This window comes from Protopterus annectens, chromosome 6.part0 (assembly GCF_019279795.1).
Source record: "Protopterus annectens isolate FY-2018-M chromosome 6.part0, PAN1.0, whole genome shotgun sequence".
In the NCBI taxonomy this organism is placed as follows: Eukaryota; Metazoa; Chordata; order Ceratodontiformes; family Protopteridae; genus Protopterus; species Protopterus annectens.
This window is the reverse complement of record NC_056737.1, coordinates 1,104,389,026-1,104,415,547: the sequence shown is the minus strand read 5'-3', so window position 1 is coordinate 1,104,415,547 and position 26,522 is coordinate 1,104,389,026. Positions and strand designations below refer to the sequence as shown.

The 26,522-nt window shown below is 43.2% G+C and overlaps 1 protein-coding gene across 1 annotated transcript in view; it reads left to right on the top strand.

The window, feature by feature from the left end:
- Window positions 1-26,522, top strand: part of TRIP11 (thyroid hormone receptor interactor 11) — a 1,664,886-nt gene that overhangs the window by 933,437 nt on the left and 704,927 nt on the right. The gene's annotated exons all lie outside the window — the stretch shown is intronic.

Sequence of the window (26,522 nt, the reverse complement as noted above, 5' to 3'; positions counted from 1 at the left end):
GGGTTGAAGCATGTGACTTTATGTTCTCCTATTTAAATGGTGATTTTTTATATGTTAAGTTATACTGATGAAGGGTGTAGACACGAAAGCTTTATTTAATAAAGATCCTGGTGTATATTTCGTTGTTTTATTCAAGCAATTGCAGTAACACCTATTGCTGAATTTGGTATTTCTTTAAGTGTAGCATGTCCAACAGCTCTGGGTTTGACATGGCCTTGTATGTTAAGCAGAGATTGCCTCTGAGAAGACGATATGCAACAGAGTATATCTGGAGTTTTTTAAGGCAGTCAGCGTAGGGCAGCTGCTTTAGGCCTGTGATTCTTTTAGTGAGGTATTTCTGCAGCCTTTCCAGTTGTTGCAGATGTCTTGAGAGGTACATACCAAACGGGACGTTGTATTCTATGATGGGTCTAATGAGGGATGAGTACAGTAGGACACTGACCTCCTTTTTTTTTGGATGAAAAGCCCTTAGTGATGAGGTGTGCCACTTAGAAGGATTTCCTGACTGTTGTGGTGATGTGGTTATTGAAGGTGAGACCACTGTCCACCTGTGTCCCTAAGTCTCATCACACTTTCGGTGTTTAGTGTACTGCCACCTATGTGGTAATTCACGGGTGCATGTTTTTTCCCAAAGGGGATAACTGTGCATTTCTTGGCATTGAGCTTGAGCCCATGGCTCTGGCACCAAGCATATGTTTCTGTAAGACCCTTTTATAGAGTATCCACATCATTTGGGGATTCAATAATGGCTCCCAGTTTGCAGTCATCTGTGAACTTTGTTAGCCAGAGTCCCGTAGTGTTGGCCTGTACTTCAGAGAAGTAGATGCCAAACAAGAGCGGTCCCAGAACTGAACCCTAAGGTATTCCACTTGTCTTGCGCTGGATTTAGAGTCTGCTACATTTACAGTGTGGGTTCTGTCATTAAGCCAGTTGGCAACCCATTTGGTGACGTAGGGATTAATGCCCAGCTTAGTAAGTTTATCTATGATTCCAGAGTGGGGGATGGAGTCAAAGGCCTTGACGAGGTCTAGATAGGCTGTGTGGACCACCTTACCCTTGTCCATGGCTCTGGAGACTGATTCGAAGAAGTCAGTCAGGTTCAGGAGACAAGATCGGCCCTTCACGAAACCAAACTGGGTGGGGTCCAGTGTTTGAAGTTTGCCAATGTCTTTGTAAGTTCCATGATAATATGCTCTATGGATTTGCAGATAAGGCTCGTCAGACTGATGGGACGGTAGTTTTCGGGATCCAAGGCGGATCCCCCCTTGTGGAGTGGGATAACTGTAGCTCTGCGCCACTCAGTGGGCACGAAACCTGAGGTGAGGCTATGATTAAACATGGCACTTAGGTGAGGTGCCAGTTCATGTTGTAGTTCATGTACTACACAGCCTGGGATGTCATCTGGTCCCATGGATGCTGTATTCTTAGCTTTGGAGAGTGCGTTTTTTTACCTGTGTGGCCATTATTACCAGATTTTGGCAATCTTCCGGTATTGAGATGGGCCGTTTAGGGGGTGAGAGGAGAGTGAAGTAGCACTGAATCTATCTGCCAGGATATTGGCAGTATCCTTGGGATCAGTATATTTAATGTCATTCTGTTTTAGCTCAGAGCAGATATGAGCATTGCCATTTAGATTCTTGACATAGTTATAGAATGCCTTGTGGTTGTCTTTGGAATCTTTGGCAATTTTATTTTCGTAACTAGCTTTGGAGGATTTTATGAGGAATCTCAGTTTCTTACTGAGGCTGTTAAGGGAGTTTTTTGCATCCTGGGATTTTCCTCTTTTCTGCAACAGTTTCTTCCTTTTGTTGTAAAGTTTGTTTATGGCAGGGGACCACCAGATTGGCTTCCTTTTTTGGAGGAGAGCATCTTGATTCTGTTTTGGATGGCACGATTCATGCATGAGTGGATGTGCTCGTGCAGTGTCTTAGCGCAGGATTCAGCAGTCAAACTTTCAGTCTGCATGGATGTCATGAAGTTTGTCACTTCTGACTTGAGTAGCATGAAATTGGCTTTGGAGAAGTTTTTTTATGGAGGTTTCCTTAATGGGAGGATGACAAGTACACACACAGTAAAGTGCAATGTCTCTTAAGAGCGCGCACAGATCACAGTCAGTCTGGGGCTGGTTTCTCCTTCTTTCTCCAGATCCCCAGTAAGACTCCCCACTGGCACAGCTATAGGGTTAAGATCTTAGCTAAAGAGCCATGCCAAGACCTCCAGCACCCTTTCTGTTCAACCAGTGCTTCGTGTCCCTGCCCAAGTAGTTGACAACACACACTTTGAGGTTTGATTTATATACAAACACACACACACCTGGGTAAGGCTGGCACAAGTTTACTAGCTATGCCCCCTTCTGCCCAGACTATAAGGTAGTTTCCACTGCCACCCACCCATACTTATCAGCTCACTATAAGGCCCTTACAAAGATTGTCCAGTCCTACTGTGTAATGTTACTAATAATCCAAGTGGTAGCTTTGACCAAGCACCAAGGTATTAGGAGTGGCCTGGACAGTGTCACCGAATACATATGCAAGTACTCTAAGAGCTTAAATATGTCTCACAAATGTCAGCCACAAAGATAGGTTTAAATATATTTAATAATAAATAATAAAAGAACAAGACAATACTCAGTAAACATACAGTTACTTTAGAGTTCAGAATCACAGGAAATATTTTAAAACAATATTGCAGGACAGTCTCAAATAAATACAGAAAACATTTAAACTAATCTTACTATATTCCTATCAACATCTAAAATAGATACTGTGCCCTTGATCTTACCTACAAGCAACTGCAGATGTGATGATGAATGGATGTTCCTGCTAGGTCCAAGACAAAATACAAAATGTCCCTTCTCTTTCTGTGGGAGTTCTTAAATCAGTATCAAATACCACTGCTGGGTTAGCTTGGATGACATCAGTCTTTGTCACCTGACGTCAATTCCCAGGCTAAACAGAAACTTAACATTGCTGTGTTAAAAATACATATCTTTCAGATGTGCAGCTGCTAGGAAGTCATAAAGCAATAAAACACTTTTTACATTTTTAAACACAGTGACTACTTCTGTCCAAGACAATAGAAAAAACGTTTAGCTCTAGACATCCCGTCTCCTTGCAGCATTGAAACTAACTTTTATAGTCTATTGTAAAGCACTTAATTTCAACTTATTTTCTTTAAGTTTTGTAAGTTACTCTTCTGTGTTCTAGCAGGGTATGGTGTCATTACATTCTTGAAGCTCAGTACATAGCACACAGTTCTGTATAAATCATATCAATATTCACAAATGACAAAATAATTTACGAAATTTCAGATAGCTGGGCTAGCAGTGTCATACCCCCCATCTTTCCTTGTCTTTTCCAAGTTGGTTAAGGATCACAACAGACTGTTGGGTTCTGTCCATTATCTGCCAGGGATATTTCATGTTTTGGAAATTTCTTCCTTCCTTTTTGGGCATTCTTCAACCTCTTCGGGATCAACTTCCTGTTTTCCCCCATTAGTTTTCCACTCTGCTTTGGTCCAGGGCACCATTCAAGTTATGCCTCCTGCCCAGGTTGGAGGAGGTTTTTATTTCGGAATGTTTTTGGTTCCCAGAAAGGAGGGCATTTGGAGACCAATTTTGGATCTTTCCCAGCTCAACACCTTTCTCAAAATTCCTTCCTTTTGGATGTTCTCTTCAGGCTTTATTTCCCATTTTTCTACCCCAGGCTTTTCAGGTCTCTCTGGATCTCATGGATGCTTACCTTCATATCCCCATCCATCCCCTTTTCAGGAAATGTTTACATTTCTTTGCTTCTTCCTTACATTTTAAGTCCTCTGCTTTGCCTTTTGGCTTCTCTACTGCCCCAAGAGTATTCAGCAAACGCCACACTCCTGTAATTGCTCTTTGCAGGATGAAGGAATTCATATCTTTCGACAATCTGCTTGTTTACACTTTTTCCCCCAACACACTTCTTCAGGCTCTCAGGTTTACTGTTTCATTGTTAGAGTCTGAGGATGTCCTTCAAGAATGCAACTGCAGTCATAACATATGGGTTGTCCTGCCACAGGCAGCCCTCGGTCGGCCGAATTCCAAAGTCTGGGTCCGGCGTCGGCTGGTGTCGCCTCCTCTCCGACGTCACAACGGCTGGAGTATAAAGGCATCGGCCAACGCCATCTTCTTCAGTCTTTCCTGCCGCCCGAAGAAGAAGCAGTTCGCAAGTGCCGGTCGGTCAGCTCCTGTGTTTTCAGTACCAAAGTCATCTAAAAGCTAAGTACCCCGTTGGGGAACATTTATTCTTGCCTCAGCCGATGTCAGAACAAATTGAGAAAGTTAATAATTGTTTGTCTTGTGGTAAACAAATACCTCATAAGGACTTCCATTCTCTCTGCCTTCCCTGCCTGGGCCCAGACCACGACGTCTCGGCCTGTGCTGCCTGTGCCCGCTTTAATAAGCGCACTCTCAGGCGCCGGGCAGAATTCGTCGAGGACTTCGCCGGTGAATCTTTTGCGTATATCATGCCGTCGGATCAACCGACAACCCAATCTGCTAAAAAACGCAAGGACAGGGACCGACAATACTCGGCCCGCGTCCACTACCGATGTTTCTCCTAAACCCTCTACTAGCACTCCGGCTCCTTCGGAAGTGGTAAATCTACCGCTCCAGGCTGACGACACAGCGCTAACACGACCTTCGGTCTCGGAGACCTCTCCGGTGCCGGTTGAGTTTCCTCCGGAAACTGAAGTTCTGGATCTACCCGACACCATTCCTGTGGACAAGGTAACGCCTGCACGTGGGGCTGCTAGGCCTCCTGTTTCCATGTCCATCAAGGCCTTTGCACGTGCTAAGGCCGCCAGTCAGGCCAAGGCCCATCCTAAACCTACCCAGGCCCCTTCCTCTGATAAGCAGATCATGTCTCTGGCTGCAGATCTTATTTCCCTTATCAGGGGGTCTCAGCCTCATCCGGACAGGGGTACTCAGCCACCTGCAGAGAAAAGGCCTAGAACTGAGCAGGCGGACGACCTCTCCTCAGATGAAGCCTCTGAGGATTCTGAGCATTCTGACACTCAAGAAGAATCCTTCCAGGCCTACGAGGACTCTGATGCTGAGGAATCTATTCCCTCTGCCTCCCCTCCAGAGGATTTCTCATTTGGGGAAGTTCTGCATTCCATGAGGGAACATTTTCAATGGCAGGGTCAGGAATTCTCTGACTCCAGGAAAAGGCTTCGTACTTTCCTCAAGCTCCCCCAGCACAGACCTCTGGCTATCCCTCCAGTTATGGATGTTTTGGATGATGTTTTCTCTGACTCCAGTGCCAACCCTGACTCTCTTCCTCCTGCTCCTGTCAAGCTGGACAGATATTATAGGGTCTCTGACACTCACAAGCACCTTTTTAAGGCCCACTCTGTGGATCTAGAAACTATTTCACAGGGCCCCAAGGGAGTGGCTTCCTCCTCTGCCAAAAACCCACTGCCAGCTGACAGAGAAGCAAGGTCCCTGGAGAGATGGGGTAAAAAGTATACACCTCCACTACCCTAGCCATGAGGTCTCTTAACTGCCTTTTTCACATGTTTCAGTACCAAGATTTTCTCCTGGATGATTTACAGAAAAAGGTAGCCTCTTCTGATCCTATTGATAAAAAGGCACTGCAGGATCATATACATAGCACTCAGCAGGTTAATAACCATTTTCTGCAGTGTGGTTATGATGCACTGGAAGCTTCAAGTAGGGCGGCTATGACTGGGGCTGTAATTCGTAGACATGCTTAGTTGAAGGATCAATCTTTGCCTGACCATGTTAAAGTAAAGTTACTGGATGCACCTTTGGAGAAACAAAAGCTTTTTGGTGCTACTGCACAAGATGTATTGAAATCCATAGAGGAAAAAGCAGTCAGTACAGACAGTAAAGGATTTCCTTCAGGTTCAGCCACCCAGATTCAGCAGAAACTGGCCCTCAAAGAATTGGTCCTTTCCCGGCTCTGACAAGTTTCAAAGGGGAAAAAGCAGATGAGCCAGGGGTAGAGAACAACACCGAGGATCTTACAGGGGCCGCCAATGGCAACCTCCAAATCAAAGAAGTGGCGCAGACAGTTCAGCTGCACCAGAGGGACAATCACAATGACTTCACTTTCGTACCGCCTACAAAGGTTCAAAGAGAAGCACCTTTGGGCGGAAAATTAGCATTATTCTCACAAAACTGGCATATCTTAACCAAAGACAATTGGATTCTGGATTTGATAAACAAAGGCTACAGATTCCACTTCCACACTTTACCAATAAGACAAGGCATGCCAAACCTGCCACATCATCAAAGGGCAGAGGCACTCTCTCAAGTTTCCAAGCTATTAAGTATAAAGGCAATAGAAAGGGTTCCTCCTCAGGAGCAAGGCCAGGGATTTTATTCAAGACTGTTCCTTGTTCCAAGAAAAGAAAACAAATGGAGACCCATACTGGACTTGTCAAATCTAAACACTTTCCTCATTGTGCCAAAGTTCAAAATGCTGACGTTGCAGCAGCTTCTTCCCATGCTGGGCAAGGGGTCTTGGCTGGTCACTCTGGACCTCAAGGAGGCATACCTGCATGTCCCAATCAGACAAAGCTGCAGAAGATACCTCAGATTTCTTGCAGGAACAGAGCATTATCAATTCTCAGCATTGCCGTTTGGCTTGTCTACTGCGCCCAGAGTGTTCACGAAATACCTGGCATCAGTAGTGGCGCACTGCAGACAGCAGGGGATTCAAATATACCCCTACTTGGAAGACTGCCTCATACAAGCAGACAACAAACAAACCTTAAAAGGGAATTTGGACTATGTCATGCATCTACTGCAGGCCTTAGGTACACAGTCAACATTCAAAAGTCAAAATTACTACCATCCCAACAGATTACATTCCTAGGAGCCAAACTGGACATGGAAACACAAATGGCCTACCTCACAGAGGAAAAACAGCAGCATTTACCAGAGTACTTCAAAGGCCTAGCAAGGCTTTCCCAGCTGACTGCAAGGAAAATCCTGCAGGCCCTGGGTTTCATGGCATCTTGTATTCTTCTGATACCTATGGCAAGACTTCATATGAGAAAGCTGCAGTGGTATTTAAAAAACTTATGGTCTCAACACAGCAACAGCCTAGAGGACATAATCCCACTTATTTCATGCCTGCAGAAGGAATTTCTATGGTGGGCTCAAGCCAGTCAACTATACCAAGGCATGTCTTTCAACAGACCTCAAGCAGGCCAAATGATCACAACAGACGCCTCAGACCATGGATGGGGGGTGCACATGGAGGGCAGATGCATTCAAGGTCTATGGACGCCAAAGGAAAGACATCTGCACATAAACCAAAAGGAGATGTTGGCAGTGATACATGCCATCGAGACTTTCAAAAAATCACTACAAGAAGGACATTTGCTAATAAGGACAGACAACACCACTGTCATGTGGTACATAAACAAGCAGGGAGGCACTCATTCTTATCCCCTCTGCAGACTAACAATGCTTCTCTGGGAAAAATCCCTGAGCCTGAAGATACACTTACAATCCCAGTTTGTACCAGGCAAGGACAATGTACTGGCGGACAATCTGAGCAGAAACTTCATGGATCCACACGAATGGATGTTGCACTCTTACATTTTCTCTCAACTGACAAGGACATGGGGAATACCGGACGTAGATCTTTTTGCTTCCCACGTAAATCATCACCTGGAAAAGTTCTGCACAAGGACTCATCACCCTCTAGCTTGGAAAACGGATGCTCTCTCCTTCAGCTGGAATTCTCTAAAAATGTATGCATTCCCTCCTCTGCCTCTGCTGATCAAGGTGATACTGAAAATAAAGGCAGAACAACCAACAGGCATCTTGATAGCGCCAGACTGGCCAAGGCAACACTGGTACCCACTGCTATTGACCATAACTCGGACCAAACCATGGCCTCTGACCCTAGGGCCCCTGCTCCTAACGCAACACAATTACAGGACTGTACATCAAGACCTGAAAACATTGCATCTGACAGCCTGGAGACTTCCATGACTTCAACACCTAACTCTCTTTCCAAATCTGTTCAAGAGATCTTGCTGGAAGTACGCAGACCTTCCACCAGAAAAACCTATTCAGCCAAGTGGAAAAGATTCAGCTTCTGGAATGCCAAAAAGGGTCAGGACACAGAAATACTGAGTATTTCTCAGATATTGGAATACTTGGCAGAACTGTTTCATACTGGACTCTCATACTCCTCAATAAAGATTCATGCCTCAGCAATCTCAGCAAAATACAACTGTGACCCTCCAGTGTTTTCGCATCCTCTGCTAAGACCGTTTTTAAGAGGGATAAAGAATATCAAACCTCCAAGAAAACAGCCAGTACCTGCATGGGACCTCAACTACGTGTTAGAAAAACTAACTCTTCCTCCCTTTGAGCCAGCAGCATCCTCAGAAATGCAATTTCTTTCATGGAAGACAGCCTTCTTATTGGCAGTCACTTCTGCAAGAAGAGTTTCGGAGATACAGGCACTCATGGCAGTGCCCCCCTTCCTCATTTTTCATCAAGACAGAGTCTCCCTAAGGACCAATCCTACATTCATGCCAAAGGTTATTTCCAGGGTGTATCTAAATCAAGCTATTCATCTGCCTACATTCTTCCCCAATCCTCAAAATAGGGGGGAAAAACTACTGCATACTTTGGGCATACACAGACAACTACGCTACTACTTGGACAGAACTAAGGCCACCAGAAAGTCTGACCAGCTGTTTGTAGCTTATGCTGCTGGAGTACAAGGAAAGGCAATCTCCAAACAAGCAATTTCCAAATGGATTGGACATTGCATCAGATTCTGCTATTCTTTTCATGGAAAAGGTGTGCCAGCCAATATTAGGCCACACTCCACCAGAGCTATAGCCACTTCCACAGCTTTCCTAAGAGGAGTGGCAACAAAGGACATTTTAGAGGCTGCTACATGGAGCTCCGTGCATACATTTACCAAGCACTACCATTATACTCCAGATCCCGAGCAGGCTTTGCTTCGGCAGTCCTGCAGGGGATCATAGCTACTCCATCCTTATCATAGTTCCTTCCACCCCCAGCTTGGCTATGGTATTCAACCCATATGTTATGACTGCAGTTGCATTCTTGAAGGACATAGTACAGTTTTGTACCTACCATAAATGTAGATGTCCGATAGATATGCAACTGCAGTCAGATTTTCCCACCCTCCTACCCCTCTGTATCCTTCTGTTTGGGTCACTACCCCTCTTCCCTTCAGCTGGGGGTATCTCCTATGGTGTATCTGTTTATTACTGTTGTGCATGCTTGGGATTATTTTTTATCCATTTACAAAATTTAGCCTTCCTAAGTGGGCACCTGACATCTGGGGCAAGAAACACTGAAGAAGATGGCGTCGGCCGATGCCTTTATACTCCAGCCGTTGTGACGTCGGAGAGGAGGCGACACCAGCCGACGCTGGACCCAGACTTTGGAATTCAGCCGACCGAGGGCTGCCTGATGCAGGACAACCCATATGTTATGACTGCAGTTGCATATCTATCGGACATCTACATTTATGGTAGGTACAAAACTGTACTTTTTTCATAAGCTTCCAGAAATTCTGTCTGATGCCTTCTCAGGATCATATTTTCCTCAGTTGCAGGCTTCAGACCATCTCCATGTTGACATCTGTGCCTACCCCCAACCCTGTATCTCACTGCCTTTTCCAGTCTTTTTCCTGTGGCTTCAGACATGGCCAGGGATTCTCTGGTTCATTACTTCCACTATTCCCATGCTTTCTCTGGCCAGGCTCCACATAAGAAGGCTTTAGTGGTACCTCAAGTCAGTGTGTCTCTAACTTTGGCACCTCCTGGACTTCCTGGTACCCTTCCTTCCCTGTCTTTAACTTGAACTTCATTCATTAGTGGATTCATCAGCGTTCTCTCAACCTGGGGCTTCCTTTTCAAGCTCCAGTCCCAGTTCAAGAACTCTTTACATATTTTTCAGACAGGGAATGACCTAGACCTGGTCATTACCAACATGGGAAACTGGTGTTCCACACCAGAGGTCAATTCCTCGTTGGCCAGATCCGACCACAAGCTAATCAGCCTAGACATCCACATCCCACCCCCAGCCCCAATTAGGGAAACCATTGTAAAAAAACTTCTCAAGAGCCAACTTCACACTTCTTAAGACAGAAGTGGCAAGCTTCATGACACCCATGCAGACGGACAATAGAGGTATGACTGCCGAATCCTACACAAATGCACTTTATAAGCACTTACACGAGTGCATGGATCATGCTATCCCTAATAGAACCAAGATGTTAGCCTCCAAAAAAAGGAAGCCAATCTGGTGGTCCTCTGCCATAAACAAACTCTACAACAGAAGAAAGAAACTGTTGCAAAAAAAGAGTAAAATCCCATGACTGGAGGAACTCCCTGGTTAACCTCAGTAAGAAGCTGAGATCCCTCATAAAATCCTCCATAGCTAGTTATGAAAACAAAATTGCCACTGACTCTAAAGACAACCACAAAGCATTCTATAGCTATGTCAAGAATCTAAATGGGAACACTCAGATCTGCTCTGAGTTACAGCATAATGGCACTAAATATACAGAACCAACTGATATTGCCAACATCCTAGCAGATAGGTTCAGTGCTAACTTTACCCCCCTCTCACCCCCTAGAGGGCCCATCTCTATACTGGAAGAATGCAAAGTTCCTATAATCACGGCTGCACAGGTAAAAAACACACTCTCCAAAGCCAAGAACACAACATCCATGGTACCTGACAATATCCCAGGCTGCGTTCTACACAAACTATAGAATGAACTGGCACCCTACCTAAGTACCATGTTCAATCATAGCCTCACCTCAGACTTTGTACCCACTGAATGGCACACCGCGACAGTTATCCCACTCCACAAAGGGGAACCACGACGGACCCCAGGAACTACCGCCCCATTAGCCTGATGAGCCTGGTCTACAAGGCCATGGAACGTATCATCGTGGAACTCATAAACAAAGACATTGGTAATCTCCAAACTCTGGACCCTACTCAGTTTGGATTTGTAAAAGGCAGATCATGTCTCCTAAACCTGATTGACTTCTTTGAAGTAGTCATCAAAGCCATAGATGAGGGTAAAATGGTTCACACAGCTTATCTAGATCTGGCCAAGGCTTTCGACACCATCCCCCACTCTGGAATTATAGATACGCTCACTAAATTAGGTATAAATCCCTATGTCACAAGATGGGTTGCTAACTGGCTCTCGGACAGAACCGCACTGTGAAAATAGCGGATTCCAAATCCGACATCAGACCAGTGACAAGTGGAGTACCACAGGGTTCAGTCCTGGGTCCTCTCCTCTTTGGTGTCTACTTCTCTGAAGTGCAGGCCAACACAGAAGGTCTTTGGCTAACAAAGTTTGCAGATGACTGCAAACTAGGAGCCATAATCGAAACTCCTAACGATGTGGACAAACTACAAAAGGGCCTCACTGAGACAGATACCTGGTGTCAAAGCCATGGCCTGAAGCTCAATGCCAAAAAGTGTATTGTCATCCCCTTTGGTAAAAACTCTGTACCCATGAACTACCACATAGCTGGTAGTCTACTTAATGCCGAAAATGTGATGAGACCTTGGGACACAGGTGGACAGTAGTCTCTCCTTTGATAATCACATTGCCACAGTGGTCAGGAAATTCTTCTACGGTGCTCATCTCCTCACAAAAGGATTCTCATCCAGAAAAAAAGAGGTCATTGTTCCCCTCTACTCATCACTCATTAGACCCATTATAGAGTACAATGCCCCTTTTGGTATGTACCTCACAAGACATCTACAACAACTGGAAAGACCACTGAAATACCTCACAGAGGATTACTGGCCTCAAACAGATGCCCAATGCAGACCGTCTCAAAAAACTACAGCTTTACTCCATCGCATATCACCTACTCAGAGGTGATCTCTTGCCTAACATACAAAGCTGTCAAACCCAGAGCTGTTGGACATGCTCCACTTAAAGAAATCCCAATCCCTCCGAGCTACACGCTCAAGGGACCTTAACCTTGTCACCACAATAAACAGAACATGCTGGAGGGATAGATTCCTGTCCCAGAGACATCCCATACTCTGGAACAGACTACCTATCTATGTCAAACAGAGCTCCTCATTAGCACTCTTCAAGAAAAATCTTGATGATTGGATGGGAAATGGGAAATTCACCCCAGGGATCACTTCTGTGGCTCTGCTCGACAGGGACACAGGAAAATAATTTTCTTGGGTGGCGAGAGCCAGGGTACATTTTTTGGCTAGGCTTGTATGGGCCCTAGGGCCGATAGCCTAGTACCTACCTATGAATGAGGGGAATCCTTCGTCTCTCTCAAGGTTCACGGTCTCTGGCCTCCTCTTCAAATGTTGGACCACATCCGTATAAAGGAGATGAGGGCACTGCTTCTAGCTTTTCATTCTTTCTATCATCCTGGGGCACCTCAAAGTTTTCATAGACATAACCACAGTGATGTGATATGTCAAAAAGCAAGGGGGGGGGGTGAAGGTACGATCTTCTTTGTAGATTTGCTGTCCAGTATCAAGTGACTTTTCAGGCAGTTTACATTCTCTCAGAGCACAATGTAGTGGCAGACTGTTTGAGCAGGTCCAGCACACAAGCCCACAAATGGATGCTTCATGGAGATTTATTCCTGGACATTATCCATCGGTGGGGTATGGCTCAGGTAGATCATTTTGCCTACACTCTGAACAGACAACTTCCTCTATTTTGTTCCAAGAGTCCCAAGCCCTCTGGCTTAGAAAGTAGATGTACTGTCTTTTCTTTGGAAGGAGATGTTTCTGTATGTCTTTCCTCCCCTTCCTCTCTTACCATGCTTCTTGCACAAGGTCAGGCAGGACTGTCCCATAATCTTGTCAATCTCATCAGATTTGGTTGCCCTTCCTCTGGCCTCACCTTCTGCATTCGCCCTAGATTCCACTTCAGACCTCCTGTCTCACCAGCTGGATACAACTCATCCACACTTAACAGGCCTCAAAGTAACCATATAGTTTTTCCAATTCCATTGATTGCTAGACAGCCAAGACCCTCTCTGGTCTGTCGTATCTTGTCATTTTCTCAAAAGACTTCTATTAGAAGGATTTGCAAAAGATTTGTTTTCTGGGCCTTTAGCAAGGACCTCGATCCTTTTTCAGTACTGTTGCCATCTATTCTTGAATTTTTAGCTTCAATTTTCAATGAGGGGGCTAGCTTTTAAACAGATGAAGTTCAGTTTGCTGCCATTTCTAATTTCTACCTGGGTGAAAATAACTCTATCTTAGTCTCTTCTAAATTATGTAAAGCCTTTCTCAAAGGAGCTTTTTTACTTACACCTCCAGTAAAGGAGCCTACGCCTCTTTGGGATTTAACTTTCATGCTTTAGACCTCAAGACAGTTAAGGAAAAAGTGTCAGAACCTTCAGCCAAAGCAGAACTTACATTTTTGTCGTAGAAAACCATTTTTGGGGCGCTATCACATCAGCTAGATGAGTATCCAAATGTCATGCTCTGTCTTCTAAACCTCCTTACCTGTTTTTTTCACAAAATCAAGGTGTCCTTGTGAACAAGTCCATCTTTCTTGCTGAAGGTTGCTTTCAAGTCCAGCATAAACCAGGTCATTAATCTATCAGTTTTCTTTCCTAACTTTTCAAATAGAGAGAGTATATGCTTCTCCTTTTGGATATGCATAGACAACCTTGTTTTTATCTCCACAGAATCAAAGACTTCAAGAAATATGACCTATTTGTTTCCTTTTCTCCTAACAGATTGGGCAAACCAGTATCCAAAGTTACACTGGCCAAATGGTTAACTGAATGCAACTCCTTTGTTTTTGGTGAAAAAGGTTTATCCTTGCCCAAGCTAATTCCACAAAGTCTTCACAGTTTCTTCAGCCTTTTGATCAAGGGCTTCCTTAGATGACATTTGTGCATCTGCAACTTGGACTAATGCTCACACCTTTATCGCTCATTATAAATTAAATTTGATTTCCAGGAACAGAGCAGCCTGGGTAATCTTCATTATTCAAAATGATTACTTTATAGCGTGAAAGTCCTTTCCTCCATTCTCTGGCCTTCCTCAGCCTCCTCCTTGCCAGGTTCATCTTTTTCCTTTGGTTCTGCTGGATCTGGTGGAACAGAGAACCATCCATCCTTTCCCCTAGTCTCATCAGGTAACAGGTTTCTATTCCAAAATATCTCTGGTTCCCAAGAAGGAGGGGTCATGGAGGCCCATTTTAGACCTCTCTTAAAACCTTTCTCAAAGTCCCTTCTTTTAGGACGTTGTCTTTTCTGACACTTTTCCCTCTGTAGCTCTCTTAAGCCTTTCTGGTGTCTCTAGATTTGAAGGACGCTTACCTTATTGTTTATATTCACTCTCTCTTCAGGACATTTTTACCGTTCTGTGTTTCTTCCTCTCATTATCAGTTCTCTGCTTTGCCATTTGGTCTTTCTACAAATCCAGGGTTCCTTAACAAATCTCTGATACCTCTGGTAGCCTTCTGCAGACTCCAGGGAGTTCAGATATTCCCTTATTTGGATGCTATTTTAACTCGGGCAACCTCTCAGCAGATCCTGCTTCAGAATTTACACTTCACTATACTTTTGCATAGTGTGGGCTACACCCTCTATCTCAAAGTCTGCGCTGAAGCCGTTTTAGGACCAGGTGTTTTTAGGTTGCAGGATTCAGACCATTCCAATGTCTTGTCTCCCACCTCCCACTGTCCTCTTTAACTGCTTATTTGCAGTCTTATCTTCCTCTTTCAGTCCTTCCTGCAAGGGAATTTGTCAGAACTCTGGCGTACTTAGCATCCACCATTGCCATGGTTCCCTTTGCCAAGCTCCACATGAGGAAATTTCAGTGGTACTTCAGGACTGATTGGCTGCAGCACTGCCAGCCTGTGGAGCATTTGGTTACTCTCGCAACTTGTCTCAAGCCTGAGATCTGATGGTGGATTCACCACATTTCCCAGAATCCAGGCCTTTTAAGGTTCCTCTTCCAGTTCTGAAGCTATACACTGATGCTTCCAATCATGGTTGAGGAGCAACTTCTAAGTTCCAGGGTCTTTGATCCCCTCAACAACTGACAGACCATATCAACATCAAGGAGTTGAGGGCTCTACTTCTAACTCTCAAGACTTTTCACTCCCTTTGTTTTCCAGATTCTCCAAAGGTATTTACAGGCAGTACCACAGTCGTGTGGTAGATCAACAGGAAAGGGGACTTAAAATTTTGTCTCTGCATACTGGCTCTTCAGGCTTGAGGTTTTGCAGCCCACTATCACTTGATACTTTAGGTGGTCTACATTATTTCAGAGCACAGTTTGGTGGCAGACTCTTTGAGTAGTTCCAGGACATATCCCTATGAATGTATGCTTTCCTGGGAGGTGTTTCTGGGAATTGTACATCGGTGGGATACTCCATAGGTAGATCATTTTGCCTCCCCTCTGAACAGAAAACTTCCGAGTTCTGTTCCAGAGTGACAAATACCCTGGGTTGGAAAGTGAATGTCATGTCTTTTTATTGGAAGGGGATATTTCTGTATGCCTCTCCTCCTCTTCCCCTTCTACCATGGGTCCTGCACAAGATCATGTTGGAGATGCCCAGAATCTTACTGGTGACTCCCTTTTGGCCCAGACAGCAAATGTAGATAAAGCACCACAGTGCAATATAGTAAGCTCCACAGTACAATATAGTAAGCTCCACAGTACAATATAGTAAGCTCCACATTACAATATAGTAAGCTCCACAGTACAATATAGTAAGAAGCATTATAACATTGAAGAAAAAGCATAGGAAAGAAATGTACAATAAAACATTTGAATGAATTTACATTACACACTGGGTAATCTTCAGAGGGTAATTGTACAATACACAGCAGTTAAATGAGTCATGGTAGTAGGGAAGGGAGGAATAGAGAGGATAGCAGTAGAGAAAGGGTGGGTTCATGTGGGATGATTACAGAGGCAAATCCATGTGCTATTAAGGTACCTTTTGAGGGTTTTCTTGAATTTGTGGATGTAAGAAATGTTTCTAAGGTTCATGGGGGGCTTGTTCCATGCAAGAGCAGAGAAGTAGCTGTAGAGATTGGTACAGATTGTAGTACTTGGTCTTCTGTTCATAATTTTACCAAACATTACAAGTTGGATGTCATTTCTAGGACCAGGGTGGGTTTTGCCAGCACCATAATTCATGGATTTGTGGAGGGCTGATGTTCTTCATGTTTCACTGTTGCAGTCATTACATTTGAGTTATCTGCTTGCAGGTAGCCCTCAGTCAGCCTTATTAACAAAGTTTTGGGTCCTGCGTCAGTTGCTGTCCTTTCTTCCATGACGTCAGGTCGTCAGAGGTATAAAACACGCAGTCGATGCCAATACATCAGTCTTTCTTGCCGTGCAGTGCCCGAAGCAGAAGCACTTTGCAAGTGCCTGTCGGCCAACTCCTGAAATTTTCGTTTTCGAGTTTCAGAACCGAAGTCTTCAACTAAAACTAAGTACCCCCGCTGGGGAAACTTTTTCTTGCTCCTCTCCAATGTCAGTAAATGTTAATAATTGCATTACTTGTGGAAAGCAAATACCTCTCAAAGATTTTCATTTGTACTGTAGTCCTTGCCTAGGCCCTGACCAGGACGTACCTTACTGTCGATTTTGTGCTTTATTTAATCAGTGCACTATCCGTCGTTGGTATATTTTCGCCTCTAAATATTTCAGTTCTTTGTTTAATTATTCAGAAATGTCATCGGTTAGCCACCCGACTACTGGTATTCCGAAAAAATGCAAAGATAAAGCCAAGAGACAGGCCACCGAGGTCTAAAACTGCCAACGACACTTCTCCTAAACCAGTCGCCAGTTTGCCGGTACTCAGGCACTTTCGCAGCCCCTGATACCCGCTACTTCTGATTCACAAGGTCTCTACTGAGACCCATTCAGAGTCCGGTATGCCGCGAGATGCTTCAACTATGGAACCCGCGGATGTCTCTACCTGGGATGGGTCCGAAGCCGCTGTGCAGGCACCGGCTTCTGAGGGTGTATTCAGGCCTACGGACTTGCATATTAAACTGACGCCTCCTTCTTCTCTTAGGCCTAAATCTCGAACCATGCCTAAATATCCGACGCCCAGGCCACATGCTCAGGGCTCTTTGCCTAAAAAACAAATGATAAGAATGGCTGAAGATCTAATAACTCTAATCAGGGGTAGCCAATCCCCCCCCCCCTTTCTAAGAGGCCTAGGCTAGGACTGAAGTGGTTTATGAATCTTCTGACCAGGATTCTGTTTTTCTGATTCTTCTGATGATCTGGATTTGCCCCTATCTACTTATGAGGATTCTGATGCACAGGACTCCATTCCCTCTGCTTCCCCGCTAGAGGATTTTTCTTTTGGGGAAACCTTACATACTCTAAGGGAGCATTTCCACTGGGAAAGCCAGGATTTTTCTGATTCAAAAAAGAGGCTTAGGGATTTCTTACTCCTACCTCAGCATAGGCCTTTAGCTGTTCCTCCTGTACTAGACATTGTTGATGATGCTTTTTTGGAATCTAGTTTGGCTCCTGATTCCTTGCCTTCTGCTCTCAGAAAACCAGACAGATGCTACAGGGTCCCTGAGTCACACAAGTTCCTTTTTAAAAATCCTGTTGTGGATCCAGAGACTATTTCACAGGGGCCCAAGGGCATTAAGGCTTCTACTGCTAAAAATCCTACCCCTTCTGAGACTCCAGGGTGCTGGATAGATGGGGTAAGAAGGTTTACACGTCTGCAACCTTGGCCATTAGGGCTTTAAACTGCCAGTTTCATATGTTACAGTATCAGCAACATGTTATTGGATTGCTTAAACAGAAAATGATGTTGATTCCTGACCGTATGAAAAAAAAAGAATTCCAGGATTTGATGCATTCCGCTGAACAAGTTGGAAAACATACTTTGCAATGTAGTTTTGATTCATCAGAGGCCACTTGCAGGGCCGCTGTTACTGGGTCTGTGCTCAGAAGGCATGCTTGGCTTAAGGAGCAATCTTTGCCTGATCATGTTAAAGCTAAATTGTTGGATGCTCCCTTAAATCAGGACTGCTTATTTGGCAACAAGGCTGAGGAAGTTCTTAAAAAGATGGAAGATAAAGATAAATCTATGAAAACTGTTAAAGATTTCTTACAAGTTCAGCCTCCTAGATTTAGTATGCACTGGCCCTCTAAGAATTGGTCCTTTCCAGCCCCTTCCAGGTCTTCTCAAGCCAAACCCAGACACAGCAAAAACCCCAGGTTTCAGTCCCAGGGGATACACAGGACTAAGCAGTGAGGGGCCTCCACTTCCAAATCTGGGAGTAATAAGACTCCCGCCTATGGTAAACTGTCTAAGTGACTTCCTTTTAAAATTTCCAAGCACTTATTGCTCTTCATGCAAAGAACTGGTAACTCATTACCCAGGACAAATGGGTTTTAAATATAGTGTCCCAGGGATACAGATTTCACTTTCACACGTTGCCACCACCAAGTGGGTGGCCGGATCTACCCCCTAATCAGTGGCCAGAGGCCCAAAAACAAGTACTTTCTCTCTTAAGCATGGGGGCTATTCAGCTGGTACCAGAAGAGGAAGAGACCAGGTTTCTACTCCAGAATTTTCCTGGTACCCATAAAAGATAATTCATGGCATCCTATCCTAGACCTGTCTACTCTAAACACCTTTTTGGAGATTCCAAAATTCAAGATGCTGACTCTTCAATTACTTCCTATGCAAGGCAAGGATGCCTGGTTGGCAACACTAGATTTAAAAGAAGCATACCTGCACATCCCAATCAGGGAATCTTGCAGAAGATACCTACACTTCAAAGCAGGCTACATGCACTATCAGTTCTTGGCACTGCCCTTTGGCTTATCTACTGCTCCCAGGGTATTCACAAAGTGCCTAGCTCCAGTTATTGTATTTTGCTTGCAAAGAAATATTCAAATATACCCATACCTGGACGATTGTCTAATTCAGGCAGAAAGCCAGGACATACTTTTGAATCGTCTGCCCTTTGTACAAAGGGTTCTAACTTGTCTGGGATGCACCATAAACGAAAAGAAATCACACTTGGTACCCTGTCAACAAATTATATTCCTGGGAGCAAGCTTGAATAATTCTTCTCAGATGGCTTACCTTACGCCAGAGAAACAAATTCATTTGACAACCTACTTCAAACAAGTGGCCACAAAAACCCTGCTATCTGCAAGACAAATAATGCAAGCCTTTGGGATTCATGGCCTCCTGCATTCTTCTAATTCCATATGCAAGACTGCGTATGAGGAAACTACAGTGGTATCTAAAAAGCCTGTGGTGTCAACATTCTCAGGTTCTAGACGCAATGATTCCTATCATACCTTGCCTACACCTAGAGTTCCTTTGGTGGGCAGAGGCCCTGCCACCAAAACAAGGGACTACCTTTCATACCACCCCCTGCCACCCAAACCCTAACAGACGTGTCAGACTATGCATGGGGGGCTCACCTAGCAGGGAAGTGCATTCAGGGCAAATGGAACCCAAGTCAAATGCACCTGCATATCAATCAAAAAGAAATGTTAGCTGTACAGAATTCTCTGACAGCCTTCAAGGACCACATTCTTCTAGGACAACTAATGGTAAAGACGGACAACACCACTGTTATGTGGTACATAAACAAGCAGGGGGGTACACATTCTTACCCCCTCTGCAGACTAGCCATGGCATTGTGGAACACAGCCTTGAGCTACCAAGTGCACCTACAAGCTCAATTCCTGCCAGGAAAGTTAAATACACTGGCAGATGGACAAAGCAGAAACCTCATGGACCCACACGAGTGGAAACTGGAACCAAGGATTTTCAACATGTTGACAAGCAAATGGGGGAGCCCTGATAATAGACCTGTTTGCCTCTCCCCAGAACTACCAATTGGATAGATTTTGCACAATGACTCCCCACAAACAAGCCTGGAAAGTGGATGCTCTGTCCTTCCACTGGAAAAACCTATCAGTCTATGCCTTCCTCCCTCTGCCTCTGCTCTCCAAAGTACTACTAAAAACCAAACAGGACAAACCAAGGATGATTTTGATTGCTCCAGACTGGCCACGCCAACACTGTTACCCCCTCCTGCGTAGTGTGTCACAGTTATCCCTGTGGCACCTGCCTCAGACTCCTTCCCTGTTGTCTCAGCAGAAGAACCAGATTCTGCACCCTCACCTTCTAACACTGTACCTTGCAGCCTGCTAATTACATAATCTCTTCTTTACTATCCCTCAGTAAACCTGTGATGGATATCATTTTAGAGGCAAGGAGGCCTAGCACTAGAAAATCCTATGCTGAAAAATGGAAAAGATTCTGTGCCTGGAACCAGTTTCAAGGGATGAGCATAGCAGTGCCCAATTTACCTCAGATTTTAACAATACTTAATTGAGATGCTTCACAAGGGCCTGTCTTTTTCCTCCATTAAAATCAATGCCTCGGCCATTTCAGCTCATTATAACACTGAGCCCTCCCCTCTTCTCTCATCCACTGCTCAAGCAGTTCCTCAGAGGGGCCAAAAAATTTGACACCACCCAGGAGAGTTCCAACCCCAGCCTGGGACCTTAACTTTGTTTTGGAGAAACTCACTCTACCTCCTTTTGAGCCAGCTGCTACTGCAGACTTAAAATTTCTTTCTTGGAAAGCAGCTTTCCTTTTAGCAATCACTTCAGCATGAACGGTATCTGAATTACAGACCCTTATGGCAGTGGAGCCTTTCATCATCTTTCATGCGGACAGGGTGTCCCTCAGAACCAATCCATCCTTCATGCCCAAGGTGGCATCCAGTGTGGCTGTTAATCAGTCCATTTCTTTCCCAATCCACAGAACAAAGGGGAATGGATACAGCATTCCTTAGATGTGCACAGACAACTCAGATTGTACTTGGACAGGACTAAACCTCAAAGGAAATCTGAACAACTGCTTGTAGCATTTGCTGCAGGGGCAGAGGGGAAGGCTATTTCAAAGCAAACCATTTCTAAATGGATAGGCCATTGCATTCATTTCTGCTATAAGCACCATGGAAAACCTATCCCTCAGGGGATCAAACCTCACTCCACCAGGGCTGCATCTACCTCTACAGCTTTTCTCAGAGGCGTCCCTACCAGGGACGTCCTAGAAGCTGCTACCTGGAGTTCTGTACATACTTTCACCAAGCATTATCATTTGCCAGTTTTCTCTAAATCCAGAGCTGGCTTTGCCACTGCAGTCTTGCAGGGCCTTATTGCTGGTCCTAATGCTATCTAAATTCCTCCTCCCAACCATAACTTTGGGAATCTACCCAAATGTAATGACTGCAACAGTGAACCATGAAGAACATAGTACAATTGTGTACACTTACATAAATGTAGATGTTCGAGTGTATTCACTGTTGCAGTCCTGGTTACCCTCCCTCCAGCCCCCTAACGTCTTTTGGCTATACCTCTACTGTCCTTTACTATGCTTAAAAGCCTTTTTGGTGTATTTGCTTTTTTGTTGGAGATATATCATTGTACTTTTGTATTTTAATTGTTCCCCATTAGGGGGCACTTGACATTTGGGGCAAGAAAAAGTGATGTAATGGTGTCGGCTGCATGTTTTATACCCCTGATGACCTGATGTCATGGAAGAAGGGACAGCAATTGACACAGGACCCAAGACTTTGTTAATCAGGCCAACTGAGAGCTACCTGCAAGCAGATAACCCAAATGTAATGACTGCAACAGTGAATACACTCGAACATCTACATTTATGGTAAGTGTACACAACTGTACTTTATGTGCCTTCCTCCTCATATACTTTCCAGTAGCTTTTGTATTCTCCCAAGAGTAAAGAGTACTGCAACAGTGATAAGAAAGATGTAGATCTTATTATAACAATCGATGTCCTGCTAATCACTGTTGCAACATTCTGTCCCTCCCTCCTGCCCCGTTGCTTTCTGTTGACCACCTCCTGGCAGAGGGGTCCTTATTACTTCCTTTTCTCCCTCTTCCCTGCCTTGGATGTACATGTTATTTCTTTTCTCTGATGTTGCTGTGGTTCTTCTGGTGATTAGGTGTCATGCAGTCACATATATACCTTAAACCTTGTGCGCAGGACGTACATCTTTTGCCTGGAAGGTATAAAGGCTTTGGTATGCTGGCTGGACTTTTGGCAGTCCTTGGCAGGATATCTCAAGTGTAAAGAGTACTGCAACATGGAGAAGTTTAACATCTACTGTTATAGTAAGATCTTACACAACTGTACTTTACTGTTCTGTTTTATCAAACTGTCATATGGGACATTGCACTAAATCATTTTCTGATATGTCATGCAAAACTGGGAGATATTCGTGACAGACACTCAGAATGACAATCAGTAATACATTGTTGATGTGCTTTGCTTAAAAACTCAAGATTATCATATTCAGAAGAATTTCAGATGAAGGTATAGAGGGATCTTGAAAATTATATTATTTAGGTTTGAGTGTTAATGCAGCTGTTAGATTGTGTTATTTGGGAATCCCATTTATGACTGTTGATCGCTTTTACTTTGTAGTCTATGAAAGAAGCCATAATATTTAGTTAAGATATTTTATTTATTTATTTATTTTACATTTGTTAACCGGGCTGGTCTAGCTGGATACATATCCGTTTTCAGTAGAGGCCCGAGGAGAAAAGCTCCAATACACAATGGAAGTACATATTTAAATTACAAGATTCAAAGTATTGTTACAAAAAAGAGAATATAGCTTACATATGCAGGAATGAAAATTTACATAGATGTTATATAAGACAAAAGTATACATATTAACACAAAGTAGAATATAAAGTATGTCATAAATCAGTGTCTGTGGAATGCTGCATCATCAGTAATTGACATCATTACATTGATGTGCATCATTCTAAAGAGATGTGTAATCAGTGAGATCGATATGCACCATTCTAAAGAGATGTGTAACCAGTGAGATCGATATGCGCCATTCTAAAGAGATGTGTAACCAGTGAGATCGATATGTGTAATCAGTGAGATCGATATGCACCATTCTAAAGAGATGTGTAACCAGTGAGATTGATATGCACCATTCTAAAGAGATGTGTAACCAATGAGATCGATATGCACCATTCTAAAGAGATGTGTAACCAGTGAGATCGATATGTGTAACCAGTGAGATTGATATGCACCATTCTAAAGAGATGTGTAATCAGTGAGATCGATATGCACCATTCTAAAGAGATGTGTAATCAGTGAGATCGATATGCACCATTCTAAAGAGATATGTAATCAGTGAGATTGATATGTACCATTCTAAAGAGATGTGTAACCAGTGAGATCGATATGTGTAACCAGTGAGATCGATATGCACCATTCTAAAGAGATGTGTAACCAGTGAGATCGATATGTGTAACCAGTGAGATCGATATGCACCATTCTAAAGAGATGTGTAACCAGTGAGATCGATATGCACCATTCTAAAGAGATGTGCAATCAGTGAGATTGATGATATGTACCATTCTAAAGAGATGTGTAACCAGTGAGATCGATATGTGTAACCAGTGAGATTGATATGCATCATTCTAAAGAGATGTGTAATAAGTGAGATCGATATGCACCATTCTAAAGAGATGTGTAACCAGTGAGATCGATATGTGTAAGCAGTGAGATAGATATGCACCATTCTAAAGAGATGTGTAACCAGTGAGATCGATATGTACCATTCTAAAGAGATGTGTAACCAGTGAGATCGATATGCACCATTCTAAAGAGATGTGTAAACAGTGAGATTGATATGCACCATTCTAAAGAGATGTGTAACCATTGAGATCGATATGCACCATTCTAAAGAGATGTGTAACCAGTGAGATCGATATGCACCATTCTAAAGAGATGTGTAACCAGTGAGATCGATATGCACCATTCTGAAGAGATTTGTAACCAGTGAAATCGACACACATGGGCAGCTAAATGCTCCACTTTTAATACATAGTGGCTGTTTACAGTCTGCAATCTCAAGTTTTTTTTTATATATAGTAGTGTAGCCGTTAAGGTTGTGTTTTGTTACCTTTTGTAGTTTCTTTTTTCTTTAGCTTTTATTGCGCACATTCTGTTAGGGCATTTTTCCACTTTTCAGTTTCTTCAAGATTTTGAGTTACTAGTACCATGACAGAAATGGACCCCATTCCTAGATCAAAGTATGATTAAAGTTCATGAAATTTTGTATAGTTTTAGTCTTTGATGTTAGCCAGAAGTGCTCTTCACAGCAACCACATTGGGCCCAAGATTGACTCCTCCTGCAGTTCATATGGAGTTAAATGTATCGGTAGCATATTTAAATACAACTGCAAATTCCTTTTTATGAAACCCATTGCTCCTACTATTATTGGAGCTGTCTGGGTATCCTTCCTCCAAACTGCCCTTGTTTGTCTGCAAATCCTGGTATTTTATGGCTTTGTCTGTCTCCTTGTACAAGACAGTGTCATCACTCCATGTAGCAGTTTCAAGATAAATACTACTTTTGTTTTCTCTTCATGGACTATTGCATGAGATTTTCTCTCTGTTTTTGAGCCATTGGTAATGGGTGATCTCTTGTGATATAAACTTCGTTATTTTCTTTAATGCTTTGTGGCTCATGTTTCTAATGCTTCTCAGCTACTTCAGCATTCTGATGTTTGCCTAATTCCCAGTGCAACAGTCTTGTCACATTATTATGCCTTTCAGTGTACAGGCCTTCTGCCGTTAATACATCACACCCAGCAACAAGATGTGCAACTGTTTCCAATTCTGTTTTACAAAACCTGCATTTGTCTGTTTCTCCCACTTGTTCAACGGACTTTGTAAACCAAAATGTATGCAGTCCTCTGTCCTGGGCCACCAGTATTAACCTTTTGCCTTTTGGTTTAAATTCACCTCTCCTGAACCATTCCTGTGTCAGATTTATTGACATGAGGTTGTTCCAGGTGTTTTCTGTACTTGCGACGATATTTATGCCTTTTTCACATTTCTTGCTTTCACATCTGATCCTTCACCTTGTATACTTTTCTTTTTTTTTTTCTCATTCCTTCTTGACACTGATATACTTCTAGTAAACTAAGCAGAGTAATCATTGTAGACTTGTTCTCATGTTTTACAACTTTCACTATGTTTGGATCTTGAGGTCAGCAGATATGTATGCAGTCCTACAGTTGTAGATCTATACATGTAATAAGTTTCGAGGAGGCCAATACCTCCTTCAAATCGGGGAATATATAATCTTGATGTACTCTGATTTTTATAAATCATTTGATAAGCGTGAAGCATTTTATTTATTTTACTGTCTAGCTGATCCAGTTACCTTTTGGGGCCAGTCAGTCACCCAAAAACTGTATGTTAGAACAAGAAAAGCAAATTGATTTATAGCTTGGGCTTTGTTCCTAGATTTCAGGCTGTTTTCAGTATTAATTTTAGTCTTTTAAAATATTCCTAAGTTTTGTTCACATTTATGTTTTATTGTCGATACTTCATAAATTCTATAATGTTTATATACTCCCTCCTGCTCAGGTCCCTTTATATCGCATTCCTGTCCCAGACTGATATTTTCTTGGTGTTGTAGCTTTCTTGCTTTTGAACGGTTGCTTTTGCACAATTATCAAGACCATATTACATTCTTTTATCATCTGAGAAAGCTTTGACCACTTGCAGATGTGCTTTCAGTTCTTCATCTGATAAAATGTACGTTTTAAATTACCCACAAAAAGATGATGAGAAGCCTTTACATTTTGTTTTTTGGGAGCCAAATTGTAACCATGACCTAATATGTTAAGTAGACAGCTTAATGGGTTAAGGGCAAGGCAAAAGTGCAGTGGTGACAGTCATCCTGGAATATCCCCCTTTGAATTTTTATTCCTGGGATAATAATTTGTCCTTTATCATGCCTTAGCTGCAGAATGATTTACCACTGTTTCATAGACACTGTGTGTGTGATGTTCAAGTGTTAAACTTGCTTATTTATAGAGAAATGGTTATAGTTTTAGAAACAGAATTAAAATTAGAGTCTTTAGCTGTGGTTAAAACTTTTTCTGGTGTGTGCTTATATGTTTAGTATAGTTCTTGAAGTAATGTAGTTATATAGTGAGAGTTCATTGAAATGTATAGTGTGCAGTATTCTTTCCTGTGTGTTGTGCTTTGTATGTAACTTATTGTAGGATGGATAAACAGGCATTTTTAAAAAATATATCCTGTATGAGGGCATAAAATTGCACCAAAGGCCTTCACCATCAACATACTGGTTTATCTGGGGGATTCCCTCACTTCATGGTAGAGTGTGAAATATGCAAGGAATTTGGCACCAGGGCTCTTTCAGACCACAGAAACCAAACTCCTCCATAAGTGTTTGCCTCCTGCAGATCCAGAATCTTCTAAAATGAAAGAACATTTAGAGAAGCATGCTAAAAACAGGGACTCTGATCCCAAGAAAAGGCAGGCAGATTTGGTGTCTCCCCCTTCACCTCTGAAGCAGCTGAGGCTTGAGGACTTGCTGGCCAGGACTGTCAGAGCTGATTCCTTCAAGCTGATGTTTTTGATAAGCCC